We start from the raw sequence: 12750 nt of genomic DNA, 5'->3' as shown, positions 1-12750 counted from the left end.
AAAACCAAGTACTGGACGTAAATTACCTGACTGAAAATCAAGTGTTCTCGCAGCATCTGTGGAGGGTCTGGTGGATGTGGAAGGCAGTATAGGGCAGAGACTGACCACAGATGACAACACCAGGGCCACCTGAGCACATGGCGGTTGCTCTAAAACCTGTCTCTTCTCTGAAATCTACCTGGAGTTTTACCAGAGGCTGTCTTCCAACCTGCCTGCTTTTTGTGCTTTTCTTCTTTCCTCCTTTTTTAATTACAAAAAAAGGGGCGGGGTGGGGTGGAGGGAAGACTGTTCTCAAAAATCCAAGCAAGAAAGAAGTATACATAGTGAAATAGGAAAGGCCTCTTAATTGACCCCTTCGCTCTCCATATGCGCATATGCATGTTACACTCAAATGTAAGGGGGTTTTCATTGTTATTTGTTGTTTTCAAGTCCCCTCTGCCTGGGATGGCCCCATAGCATTTGCTGCCCATCGGGCTTTTTCTCACCAGTCAGAATTTGGCCTAAATATCTTCTCAGAAGAGTCTTCTGTGACCACTTGACCTAAATGTAGTCACCTTCGCTGCCACCATCTAGCTCAGGGGTTCTCAACCGCAGTCCTGTTTGGGGCTGCATAATTCTCGGTTGTAGGGGGCTGTCCTGTGCATTGTAGGATGTTTACCAGCACCCCTGGCGGCTAACCAATACCGGCTGGTAACACCCTCCCCCCAAGTTGTGACAAACATCTCCAGACATTACCAATGTCCTCCAGAGGGGACAGAAATTGGGGTGGGGGACACCTCTGGTAGAGAACCACAGGTCTCGCTCAACCCTTTCTTTTCTTCCATAGCCCTACAATTTTTTTTTTTTTTTTTGGCTGCGCGGGCTCTTAGTTGCTGTGGGTGGGCTGTTCACTGTGGCGCGCAGGCTTCTCTCTAGTTGTGGTGCGCGGGCTCTGTAGTTGCGGCATGAGGGCTTACTTGCCCTGAGGCATGGGGGACCTTAGCTCACCGACTAGGGATCGAACCCACATCCCCTGCATTGGAAGGCGGATTCTTAACCACTGGACGGCCAGGGAGGCCCCATAACACTGCAAGTTTTAATTATTTTGCTCATTTGACTGTTAGTGTGTTTGTTGTCCTTTGACACCCCCCCACTAAAATGTGTGCTTATTGTTAAATATTCCTGAACTTGGCACAAGGCCTCAACCATAAAGGGACCCAATAAATATTTCTCAAACAAAATAATGCATGAAAATGAGACTGTAAGAATCGTTAATAAGAATACAATCCGTTATTGTAAATAACACGCCAGGCAGCGTTAAATACTTCACATATTTTAATCTTTATTCCTGAAAACATCCTAAGAAGCACGCCTTATTGTTATCCCCATCTGACAGATGAAGAAGGGCAGTTCAATCATTTGTCCTGCCATTCTGACCCCTGGTCCATGATCCAAACAATAATGATATTCTGCAGCTTGCTTTTTTCATTTATGTTTAGTGCTAAGCATTTAAATAGTGTCTAATTTGTAACTAAGCACAAAAAGAAAGTGCAATTATAGTTAAAATATTCAACAATTGATAAAACATAGGCACCAACCAATGCCAGGAGCTCCTTCGGACTGTAAACGAGGGCACACTGAACCAGTGTGTCTCAACAGAATGTCAGTTTGTATGCAGATCTTTGGGGGCTTTTGTGAGTATATCTGTAGGAGTCCCTGGAAGGTAGACTAGCTGAGTCAAAGGGCTGTGCATTCAAAATTTTCACAGATGTTGCCAAATTGCCCTCCAAATCATCTTACATATTTAAAACCTCTTTCTCTACACCCTTGCTAACACTGCACATTATCAACCAATTTCATATTTGCCAATCTCCTAGACAAATACGTGACACCTAACTTTTTTAAGAATACATGTCTTGGTTTGAGAAGGTGAGCATGTTCTTGTGTTTTCTGTGCATTTATTTCTTCTTTTCACCTGTTCATAACTTTCGTCAAGTTTTCTACTGTGTTGTTTTCCCTGTTCTTTTTTTCTTCTTTTTTTTCTTTTGACTGTTCCGCTTCTAGGATCTTAGCTGCCTGACCAGGGATTGAACCTGGGCCCTCAGCAGTGGAAGCACAGAGTCCTAACCACTGGACCACCAGGGAATTCCCTTTCTTCCCTTTTTAAAATGGTGAGAACCAGCCTGTTTTTGTATTAGCCTAAAAGTATTTGACAGAATTAAAGGAACAAGGTTAGATGGACCAATAATGAAGGCGGGGGCATGGGGTGATGTGTCCTGATTTAAAAAAAAAAGAAAAAAAATATATAGTTTGGAATAAGTACCATATTTATGAGGTAAAAGTAAGACCTTCAGAATACTGTACCAGTTTTTAACTGAGTCCCTTTCTCCTCTTTCCATCAAAGGGTTAATCCACTCATATGTTTCCATTTATCACCATTACCTCGTCTCAAAGCTGTAGAGGACCCATTTATAAACCAATAAAACGATGAAATATCTAGGAGTAAAATTAACAAGAAATATGTGCAAGTTTTATGAAGAAAACTTTAAAACCCTACTGAGGGACATAAAGGAAGACTTAAGTAAAATAAAAGATATAATTTATCCTTTCCTGCAAGATTCAATAGCGAAAGCATAAAGATGTTTATCTTCCCCAAATCGATCTTTACATTCAGAGCAATTTCTATTAAAATTCCAACAGGAATTTTTTCTTTAAATTGCTACACTTCATCAAAATTAAACAACCATACAATAGCCTGGGAAATTCTGAAAGAAGTGTTGGGATGGGAGGAGGGCAGGGGAAACCCCTTCACATATTAAAGTGTATTTTGAAGTTAATAATAATTAAAATGTAAGCATTTTGTACTGAGAATAAATAAAGAGGAAACAAAGAACAATGAGAGTTTAGAATATGATATGGGCATTTAGATTTCGGCAAAGGCGACTTTTCAGATGGGGCAAATTGAATTGGGACAATTGACTACTTTTAGTTAAAAATCAAGCTGATCTCTATCTCACTCCTTTAAGAAAAATAAAACTCATCTGAATCAGAGATTGAAATGTTCATTAAAAATGCAACCCCGTATGTTCTAGAACAGTGATTCTCCAGGCGGGATGTAGGTGGCAACTTTGCCTCCCAGGGGACATTTGACAATGCCTGGCGACATTTTTGGTGATGCTGGAGAGGAGGGGATGCTACTGGCATCTAGCGGATAGAGGCCAGGGATGCTGCTGTTTCACCGCACACAGAACAGACCTCCACAGAAGAATCATCCTGTCTGGAGGGTCAGTCGTGCTGAGGTTGAGACCACGTGTTCTGGAAGGAGGCATGAATATGATCTTGGAGTGGAGAGGCCTTTCTAACCAGGACACAAAACTGAGACCCAGTAAAAGAGATACATGTGTATAAGCATTTTGTATTTGTAAAAAAACTTGTGTTTGAGGAAAACAATCATAAAATTTTCAAAAGCAATAAAACTGGGAAAAAATAACTGCTGGCACATGTCAGGCACAAGACCTAGTTACCGAACTTATGGAGAGCTGATACAAATCAGAGGAAAAAAACCCTGTTTATAAAAAGTAAAGTTGGGCAAAGTCTATAGATAAGCAGTTCAAAAAAAAAGAAAAAGAAATCCAAATAAACAGAAACATGAAAAAAAAAAGCCACCAAGAAAACTTTATTTTGCAGTCATTACAGCAACAAAGTAAATCAGACTGAACTGACATAGAAAGATTACTAATACATGTTGACAAGCTTTTTTGTTTTTGTTTCTTGGGGGATTTCTGGCAGCACTGTGAGGCTTGTGGCATCTTAGTTCCCCCACAAGGAATTAAACCTGGGCCCTCGGCAGTGAGAGCTTAGAGTCCTAACCACTGGACTGCCAGGGAATTCCGTGGTACGTTGTTTTTAAGCAAGGTGAAGAACATTATAGTATTACCCCCATTTTTAAAAATTATTTATTTGGTTGCCCTGGGTCTTAGTTGCGGCTCTCTGGCTCCTTAGTTGTGTCATGCAAACTCTTAGTTGCGGCCTGTATGTGGGATCTAGTTCCCTGACCGGGGATTGAACCCTGGCCCCCTGCATCGGGAGCTCAGAGTCTTAACCACTGCGCCACCAGGGAAGTCCCTAGCATTGCCCTTCTGTGTAAAATGTTTGATGCCTATATTTCTTTGGAACGACACTCAAGGAAACATTCACAATGGCTACCTTTGGAGGAAGAGAAGGGTAGAAAGGAATGAGATGCACGGCAAGGAGGGTTTTTTTTATCTTATACTTTTTTGTACAAGTCTGAGAAATGAGACAGACAGAGACAGGAGAATACGAGCTGGAGTTGGAGAAGGCAGGTGCCCAGTCTAGACTGGTCATCATTTTATTTTACCTTCACTTATTCCTTCTTCCCAGCTCTTCCTTTTTTTAATGGAGATCTGAGTTTCTGGCTTATTTTCCTTCTCTCTAGAGAACTTCTTTTAACGTTTCTTACAAGGCAGGTTTACTATCATCATTTTTGATGACTAAATAATAGTTCGTTGTAACTATGGATATAATTTATGTACCAATCCCCATTTATTGGACACTTAGGTTTCGTTCTGGTTTGAGTTAGAAGGGATTTTCAAAACTCATATAAAAACCTGAGCAGGGGTCTAAAATAGGATGAGCTGTATTTGGGGCCTTGAAGTCTGGTTCTTACAGTTCAGGAGCCAGGGGTGGTTAATCATTAGCAAGTATGAATAACCCCCAGTGACACCCTGGGAGTTCATTATTCACTGCTATTTACAGGAAGTATCAAAGGCTGTCAAACCATTGGAATTGGATTGCCAAATCTGCAAAACGGGAAAGGTTAATCCTGATGCAGGTAATTTTTACAGAAAATTTGGCCAACCATTATAATATGTAACAAGAGAGCAAGATACTTTCCTCAAAATGAATGAATAGAAGCTGTCGATGTACGGATGGAGTCCGCATATCCCTTGAAAGGCACGCAACACTTAAGTAAAGGCTTTCTCTTCTATTGGTGTGTTCTTACCAGGGGACAATCTGCTTCCTAAAGTGTTTCATCAGGCCTCCACAGGATGTCATGCAAAAGCCAAAACGATTATTCCGTATTACCTTAAAAGGGAGGAAAACATATTCACTTCCAAGCTACTTGGGTAAACTTTATCTTTAAAACTTAGGTATATTTGATTTTATTTCTCCAACCCATTTTGGAAGCTCTCCTCAGCAACACACAGAGTAGATTAGCGGGGGCAAAATAAATGTCTAAATCAGTCCATATTCGTCTCTCCCCTTCCGCTTGTGCTTGGCAACTCATACACACATCTACTACTCTTGAATACATTTTATTTTTTAAAAAAACCTTAAAAATAGCCAGGTGACCTCACAAACAAGGACTTTGTCCTGCCTAGAATGTCTTTGTGTTTTTCATTTTTTTTGATGTAAAAATGTAAATATATCTAATAGTGGAGATCCTAGTGTAATAATTTCCCAAATATTCATCAGCCAGCTTCAACAATTATCAACCCATGGCCACTCTTGCTTCATCTATACCCTCACATACTTCCTTCTCTCCTATATTATTTTGAAGCAAATCCCAGACATTCTGTCACTTCTGGATAAGCTCCCCTAGTTAATGCTCTGCTTGCCTCGGCAGTAACACCTTCCTCCCTAGGCTAAATGGTTGTTTACTAAAGGAGCTAAGAAGTCCCAGAATTATGCCCTATTGTATTTTCCTTTCTAGCTATTTCTCTTCCTGTGGTTAAACATTTTCTTCTTGCCAGAGAGAACAATTACATTTTATCTTTAGATGGGGCTTTAAAGCTTTTAGTCCTACTAGCCTCTGTTAGACCAATAACTGAGGTACATTTTCTCTTTTGCACAGTTCTACCCTCAAAACTTATATCAGTTTCTCCCATTTGAACTTGTCAGACAATTGCCCTGATTTTTTTTTTTTTCCCGTGGTTCAGGAAGCATGTTCACCAAATCAGTATCTCACTTTGAGGTCTCTAGAAATATTATTCTACTTTACTGACTATAAAGAAAAACATTACTTTAAAAATTCACGGCTACAAATGACTTTAAGGCAAATTATTTCCTTCTCGTGTGTGTGTGTGTGTGTGTGTGTGTGTGTGTGTGTGTGTGAGAGAGAGAGAGAGAGAGAGAGAGAGAGAGAGACAAAGAGAGAGACAGAGACAGAGACAGACAGAGGAATAGGAAGATGGGGGAGTAAAGTCTAGAAAGATTTGATACATCTAGTATGGAGTTGTTTTCAGCCAGAACGACAGTCAGATGGTAACATTAAAACACAAACAGGGGCTTGCCTGGTGGCGCAGTGGTTGGGAGGCCGCCTGCCGATGCAGGGGACACGGGTTCGTGCCCCGGTCCGGGAAGATCCCACATGCCGCGGAGCGACTGGGCCCGTGAGCCATGGCCGCTGAGCCTGCGCATCCGGAGCCTGTGCTCCGCAACGGGAGAGGCCACAACGGTAAGAGGCCTGCGTACCGCAAAAAAAAAAAAAACAAAAAAAAAAACCCACACACAAACAGGACTTATTTAAGTTTTAAAACTTAATATTCTGACCATTAGGTTTGAAAAACATAGAATCATCAATAGCTTATCTGAACGCTTTCCCTCCCTCCCTCCCTCGCTCTCTCCCTTCCTTCCTTCCTTCTTTCCTTCCTCTCTCCCTCTCTTTCTGTCTCTCTCTCTCTCATAATTCTTGGACACATTATCCCTCATTGGAAATCACAAATCTGTGACCAATCCTAAATATTTTATACTTCACAAGAATCCCATTTAGTTGTTAAAACTAAACAAACCAACTATTCGCAAAAATGGTGTCTAGATTTCTTGAGTTAGGTACACTTTGCCTTCATCTAATAAAATATGTTCATCCTACCAGCCTTTTCATGGGAAAGAATAAACCCATACCTACACAAACTTCTATTTGATTAGTCATTTGTCACTTATTTATTGCTTGAAAAGTACATTTTCCAAACATTCTGTAACCACAGTGCTTTGCCTTCTGTCATTTTTTTGAGCCTCCAAGAATTCTTGAGACATCATCACCCCAGTCTAAAATATAAGTCCCTCCATGGAGCTTTGAAATCCGATTCCCAAAGTAACCTACCTATTTTTCAAACTGATGATGCTGTTTAGACAAAGTTTCCTCTCTAATGTAACTTAAACATACATCTGCTCCTCCCATTTCTCCCTCACCTACCCCCCAAATTCTTCTCTTATTATTTTGAAAACTGCCGTCAAATCATTTCTGCTCAGAAAATGCAAAATCAACTTTAGTCCAGGAAAAAAATAACGTAAATTTTGTTTGTTGGACTTCAAGTTGTGTTAAGAAGACTTGAGTAAGTTACTGTTAAGGAATCCTTATCTGGTAACAGGTGGTCTAAGCTGGAAACAAACAAACAAATTGAAAATACTGGAGTGGGAAGTTTACACTCATTCCTCATTGATTAGCTGTGGCATTAGAATGCCTCACCTCCACCGGCACCGCCTCCTCTCACAGAGCAGATGGCCCAGTTATCAATTGTTCTCAAGAAGTACAGCTGAGAAGGTTTGCAAGACATGCAAAAAGACTTTATACTCTTACTTCTGGGATAATGAAATTGAAGGTTTACTTCCTTTTACCTGGGGGTCTCGAAACCTACACTCTAACCTACATCCACTCCAGACCTTATTCAATGTCCACAGAAATAAAACAAAACTAAACTAAACTAGGATTCAGCTTTGTCTATTGCAAAATTTGACCATTTGTAGCCTTAAATGTCAAGGCCTGTGCCCAAGTTGGTGGGATTTTGCCTCCCCATTCTCTTGCAAATTTTCTGCAATGAGCTTGGATTCTCTTACTTTTTTGTGTGTGTGTGTGGTATGCGGGCCTCTCACTGTGTGGCCTCTCCCATTGTGGAGCACAGGCTCCGGACGCGCAGGCTCAGCGGCCATGGCTCACGGGCCCAACCGCTCAGCGGCATGTGGGATCTTCCCGGACCAGGGCATGAACCTGCGTCCCCTGCATCGGCAGGCGGACTCTCAACCACTGTGCCACCAGGGAAGCCCGAGGATTATCTTACTTTTAATCAGCATAAAAAGCAATACGTTTATTTTTTAATTTTTAAATAAAAGCTGCCTATCCCTTGGCACCAGAGTATAGATACAATTACGGGTTCTACATGTGAACTGAAAGAGTGATATTATGCATTTGACAAATATTGGCAGTGATCCTTGAGTGCTGTGTGTCAAGTTTTCAAGCTGGTTGGTGTGAAAATAAAATAAGTAAGCAAAGAACAATAGGTGGATGTGCCCAGGGCAACAAAGTACGAGAAAAGATAAGTAGTTCAGGGCATTTCAAAAACTGGAGGAAGCAGAGTTTGCAAGGATTTGAGGAAACAGAGGCCTGTTGCTCAAAGCCAGTGACAGAGTAAGTCACCAAAGTACATCTACAGTCTAGAAAAGGGGGGTATTCTTTGATCCAGCCACTACACTTCGGGAGATTTATTCTAAGGTTTGGTGGTCTGATTTGGCAGATACATAAGGGAGTCATGGAAGGTAAACCTCAAAAAGTATGGATATATTGAGGGACTTCCCTGGCGGTCCAGTGGTTGAGACTCTGTGCTTCCACTTCAGGGGGTGCAGGTTCGAGCCCTGGTCAGGGAACTACGATCCCACATGCCGCATGGTGTGGCCAAAAAACCCCACAAAAGACATACTAAAAAAAATGTATATTGAGGTCAAATTACCAGCCTGAGGTGGGGTCAGGCCTTATTCTGTAGGAAATGATGACCGTTTGGCCATAAGGGAGATGAAGTTTGCCGTTTTCTCTAGAATGAGTTAGAGGCAAACAGCCTCCTTGATACAGTTTTAAAAGATTAAAGGCCCCAATTTCCTTGTGCCTGTGAGAACGGGAATGATGTTTTTCACTTGGCAGTTTAAGTTTCTAAAAATAAAATTTACTGAGCGTATTTATTACCAACACTTAAAATCTAGAAAACACTTTACCATCGTTTATACTATAAAAAGATAATGAGTAACCTAGATAATGCGAACCACTTCAGGCCGGGCTGGAGCCAGAATTTTGACTGCATAAGTCAGCTGTGTTACATGGCTTTATTTTTCCTGTTCACACTGCAGAGGTCAAAGGGTGTGAAAGGCTTGGAAAAGGCTAGACTTCTCAGCTTCTCCCAGCATCCTTGGGAGGTGTCAGCCTGCAAACAGGCTGTTGGCTAATTACCGTGGTTATGAAGTGCGTCCTGGGCCGGCTCGTAACTATTTTTTAAATAGGCTGTTTCTCACCTCGATTGGCAAGACGTTACCAGATCTCTGATGGAAAGGAGGCTGTTCCTTAACTGTTTTTGCAGAATGAAACTGCAGAATCAGTTCTGGGGAGATCGAGCTGATGTGGGGTTGAAGCATTTAAATCTGGGGCTGCCAACCCTCTTTTTTTTTTTTTTTTGTACGTGTGGTAAAATATATATAACATGAAATTTACCATTTTAGCCATTTTTAAGTGCATGGTTCATTGACATTAAGTACATTCACATGGCTGTGCAACCATACCACCATCCCATTCCAGAACCTTTTTATCTTCCCAAACTGAGTCTCTGTTCCCGTTAAACACTAACTCCCTCTCCCCTCTCCTCAGCCCCTGGTAACCTCTATTCTACTTCCTGTCTCTATGCATCTGACCATTCTAGGTCCCTAATATAAGTTGAATCATACAATATCTGTCCTTTTGAGTTTGGCCTATTTCACTCAGCATGATGTCTTCAAGGTCCCCTGTTACAACATGTGTCAGAATTTCATTACTTTCTCATTTACCTTTGTTTTGGAACTTTTTATTTTAACATAATTTCAGCCTTCCCAAAAAAGTGGTCAGAATAGTATAAAGAAATCCCATATACTCTTTACTACCCAGATTCCCCAGATTTGGTTCATTATTTTACACACATACACAAGCATTTCTCACGTATACCCTTTTTTCCAAGTTGCAGGTACGTTGCCCCTTGAGCCCTAAATACTTCAGTGTGTATTTCCTAAGAATGAGGACATCCTCTTACATCATACGATTATCAAAATTAGGAAACTAACGTTGATAGAATGCTATTACCCAATATTCGAACCAGATTCATATTTTGCTAGTTGTCAAATAATATTCTTCATGAGCAAGCACAAATTTCCTTCAGAAGAAAGCAAACATGTCTAGACTAAGATCTGATCTAGGAGCACACGTTGTATCTCTTTAGTCTCCTTTAATCTGGAACAGTCTCTTTGTCATTCATGACCTTGGCGTTTTGGAAGCGTAAACCCCTGTCATCCTACAGAATGACCCTCACTTTGGCATTGTCTCCAGCTTCTTCCGTGAGATTGAGGCTGCGCATTTTTGACAGATAGATCACAACAGTGACATCAGGCCCTTCTCAGTGCATCATATTAGGTGGCAAATGATTTCAATGTTTACATGTCCCCTTACAAGTGAATGTTACATTTGATCACTCTGTTAAGGTTGTGTCTGCTGGGCTTCTCCACAATAAAGTTATTATTTTTCCCTTTGTAATTAATAAATATTCTGAAAGAAGGTCGATGTCCTATTCGTAACTTTCACCCTCTAGTTTTATAATCCATTATGATTCTAGCTTGAATTGAATATTACTATCATATTTATCAACTGGTGATTTCTGGCACCATCATTTCTCTTACATTTATTGGTTGGCATTCTACTGTATGGAAGAGCTTTTCTTTCCCCATTTCTTTCTTTGCTTGTTTATTTATATCAGTATGGATTTGTGGAGTTGTATGTTATTCAGTGGGTTATAACTGGTTACTATTTTTTTAAACATCATAAAATTTAATTGTATCAATTGTGCAATCATCATCTGGTTGATAAATGATTACTTAATAGCGATGTTGTACATGGCCTCAGCTCCTCATTATGAATGGGCCAATTTGATATTTCGTGACTTGCAGAGTAGCTGCAAAAGAGATATGGATGTTGTATAGTATTTCTCTTTCCAATATTTCTCACATTTGTTAATAACTGCAGCCTCTCAAAAAAAAAAAATCCCTCAAGTGGGGCTTCCCCGGTGGCGCAGTGGTTGAGAGTCTGCCTGCCGATGCAGGGGACACGGGTTCGTGCCCCGGTCTGGGAAGATCCCACGCTGCAGATCCCAGGCTGCAGAGCGCCTGGGCCCGTGAGCCATGGCTGTTGAGCCTGTGCGTCCGGAGCCTGTGCTCCGCAACGGGAGAGGCCACAACAGTGAGAGGCCCGCGTATCGCAAAAACAAAAACAAAAATCCCTCAAGTGAAGAAGTGCAGACATATTGAAATACTTATTTAAATAAATAAATTAGAGAGGATGCCTTTGAAATACTGTTACTCCATTCTTTGAGGACTTTCTTATTTTCTGGTACAACAAAATGTCCCATATTGGCTCATATTGGCTTTCCCTGCCTAACCCTGAAATCTATCATTTTTCCAAGAAGCCCTAGTTACTTTAAGTAAAGAAGGATATACAGACACCAAGATCTGGGCTCTAAAAGTGCAAAGTGCATATTACTGCTGGAGTGTCATTGCTTCTAGGTCCTCTCAGTAGACAGAGGTAGAACACACACACACACACACACACAGTATCCAGTTGAAAACCATGAATTCACACTAATACCTCTGATTTCAATCCAATACCACAGGCTTTATTTCAGTCTTCCTATTTTTCATGGTTGTAACTCTTCTCTGACAGTAAGAAACCTGTTTCCCATTACTCTCAAGATAGTGACTACTTGTTCAATTGTAGAATATACCAGCCGTGCCTCTACATGGCACGACTTATAATTCAATATTCCTTTGTTTCTTTTCTTTAATCTGAGGTCATTAGGTCAAAATACCATGTTCAAAAGTTACTTGAGAGCTTCCCTGGGGGCGCAGTTGTTAAGAATCCGCCTCCCAGTGCAGGGGACGTGGGTTCGAGCCCTGGTCCAGGAAGATCCCCCATGCCGTGGAGCAACTATGCCCGTGTGCCACAGCTACCAAGCTTGCGCCCTAGAGCCTGCGAGCCACAACTACTGAGCCCACGTGCCACAACTATTGAAGCCCGCAGCCTAGAGCCTGTGCTCCGCAACAAGACACCACAATAAGAAGCCCATGCACCACAACGAAGAGTAGCCCCTGCTCGTTGCAACTAGAGAAAGCCCGCGCGCAGCAACAAAGACCCAACGCAGCCAAAAGTAAATAAATAAATTAATTAATTAATAAAAAAGATTTCTACAAAAGTTACTTGAGTCAGCTCTTCCTTCTGTCCTCTCCAGTGTGACTGTAATTCTTTTGAAATACATTTAGGTTTATTTTTTAAATTTATATTCCCTTCTATGGCTGCCCCACATTCTTTTGATTTTATCATTACTATGATAATGATGACTTTTTTGGTATGCAAAACGTTAGCGTGATTCCAAAATCAATACTAAGTGGAAGGCTCACACAGAGAAGTGTCAGTCCTTCAGGTCATTCAAAACATACACTATCAATTGTTTTGCTTGAATAGATAGACTCACCTCACTCATATTTGAGAAAAAAACTGTCAAATACCCATGTCTGAATAACAAGTCTGTCAATCAGCTGTTCTTTGAAGTAAAAATGGTGTTATATTAAAAACTGGCTACTTCAGCTTGTAACTCAAACAGCAGAAGTACTTCATGGGTATTTCCCACTTAGTCACACAGAATATTAAAAAGACATGTACTCAGGTCAAGTTTGATAACATTACTCATTTTTACAGCT

Source organism: Stenella coeruleoalba, assembly GCF_951394435.1.
Source record: "Stenella coeruleoalba genome assembly, chromosome: 14".
Classification (NCBI taxonomy): Eukaryota; Metazoa; Chordata; class Mammalia; order Artiodactyla; family Delphinidae; genus Stenella; species Stenella coeruleoalba.
This window is presented reverse-complemented; position numbering follows the sequence as displayed.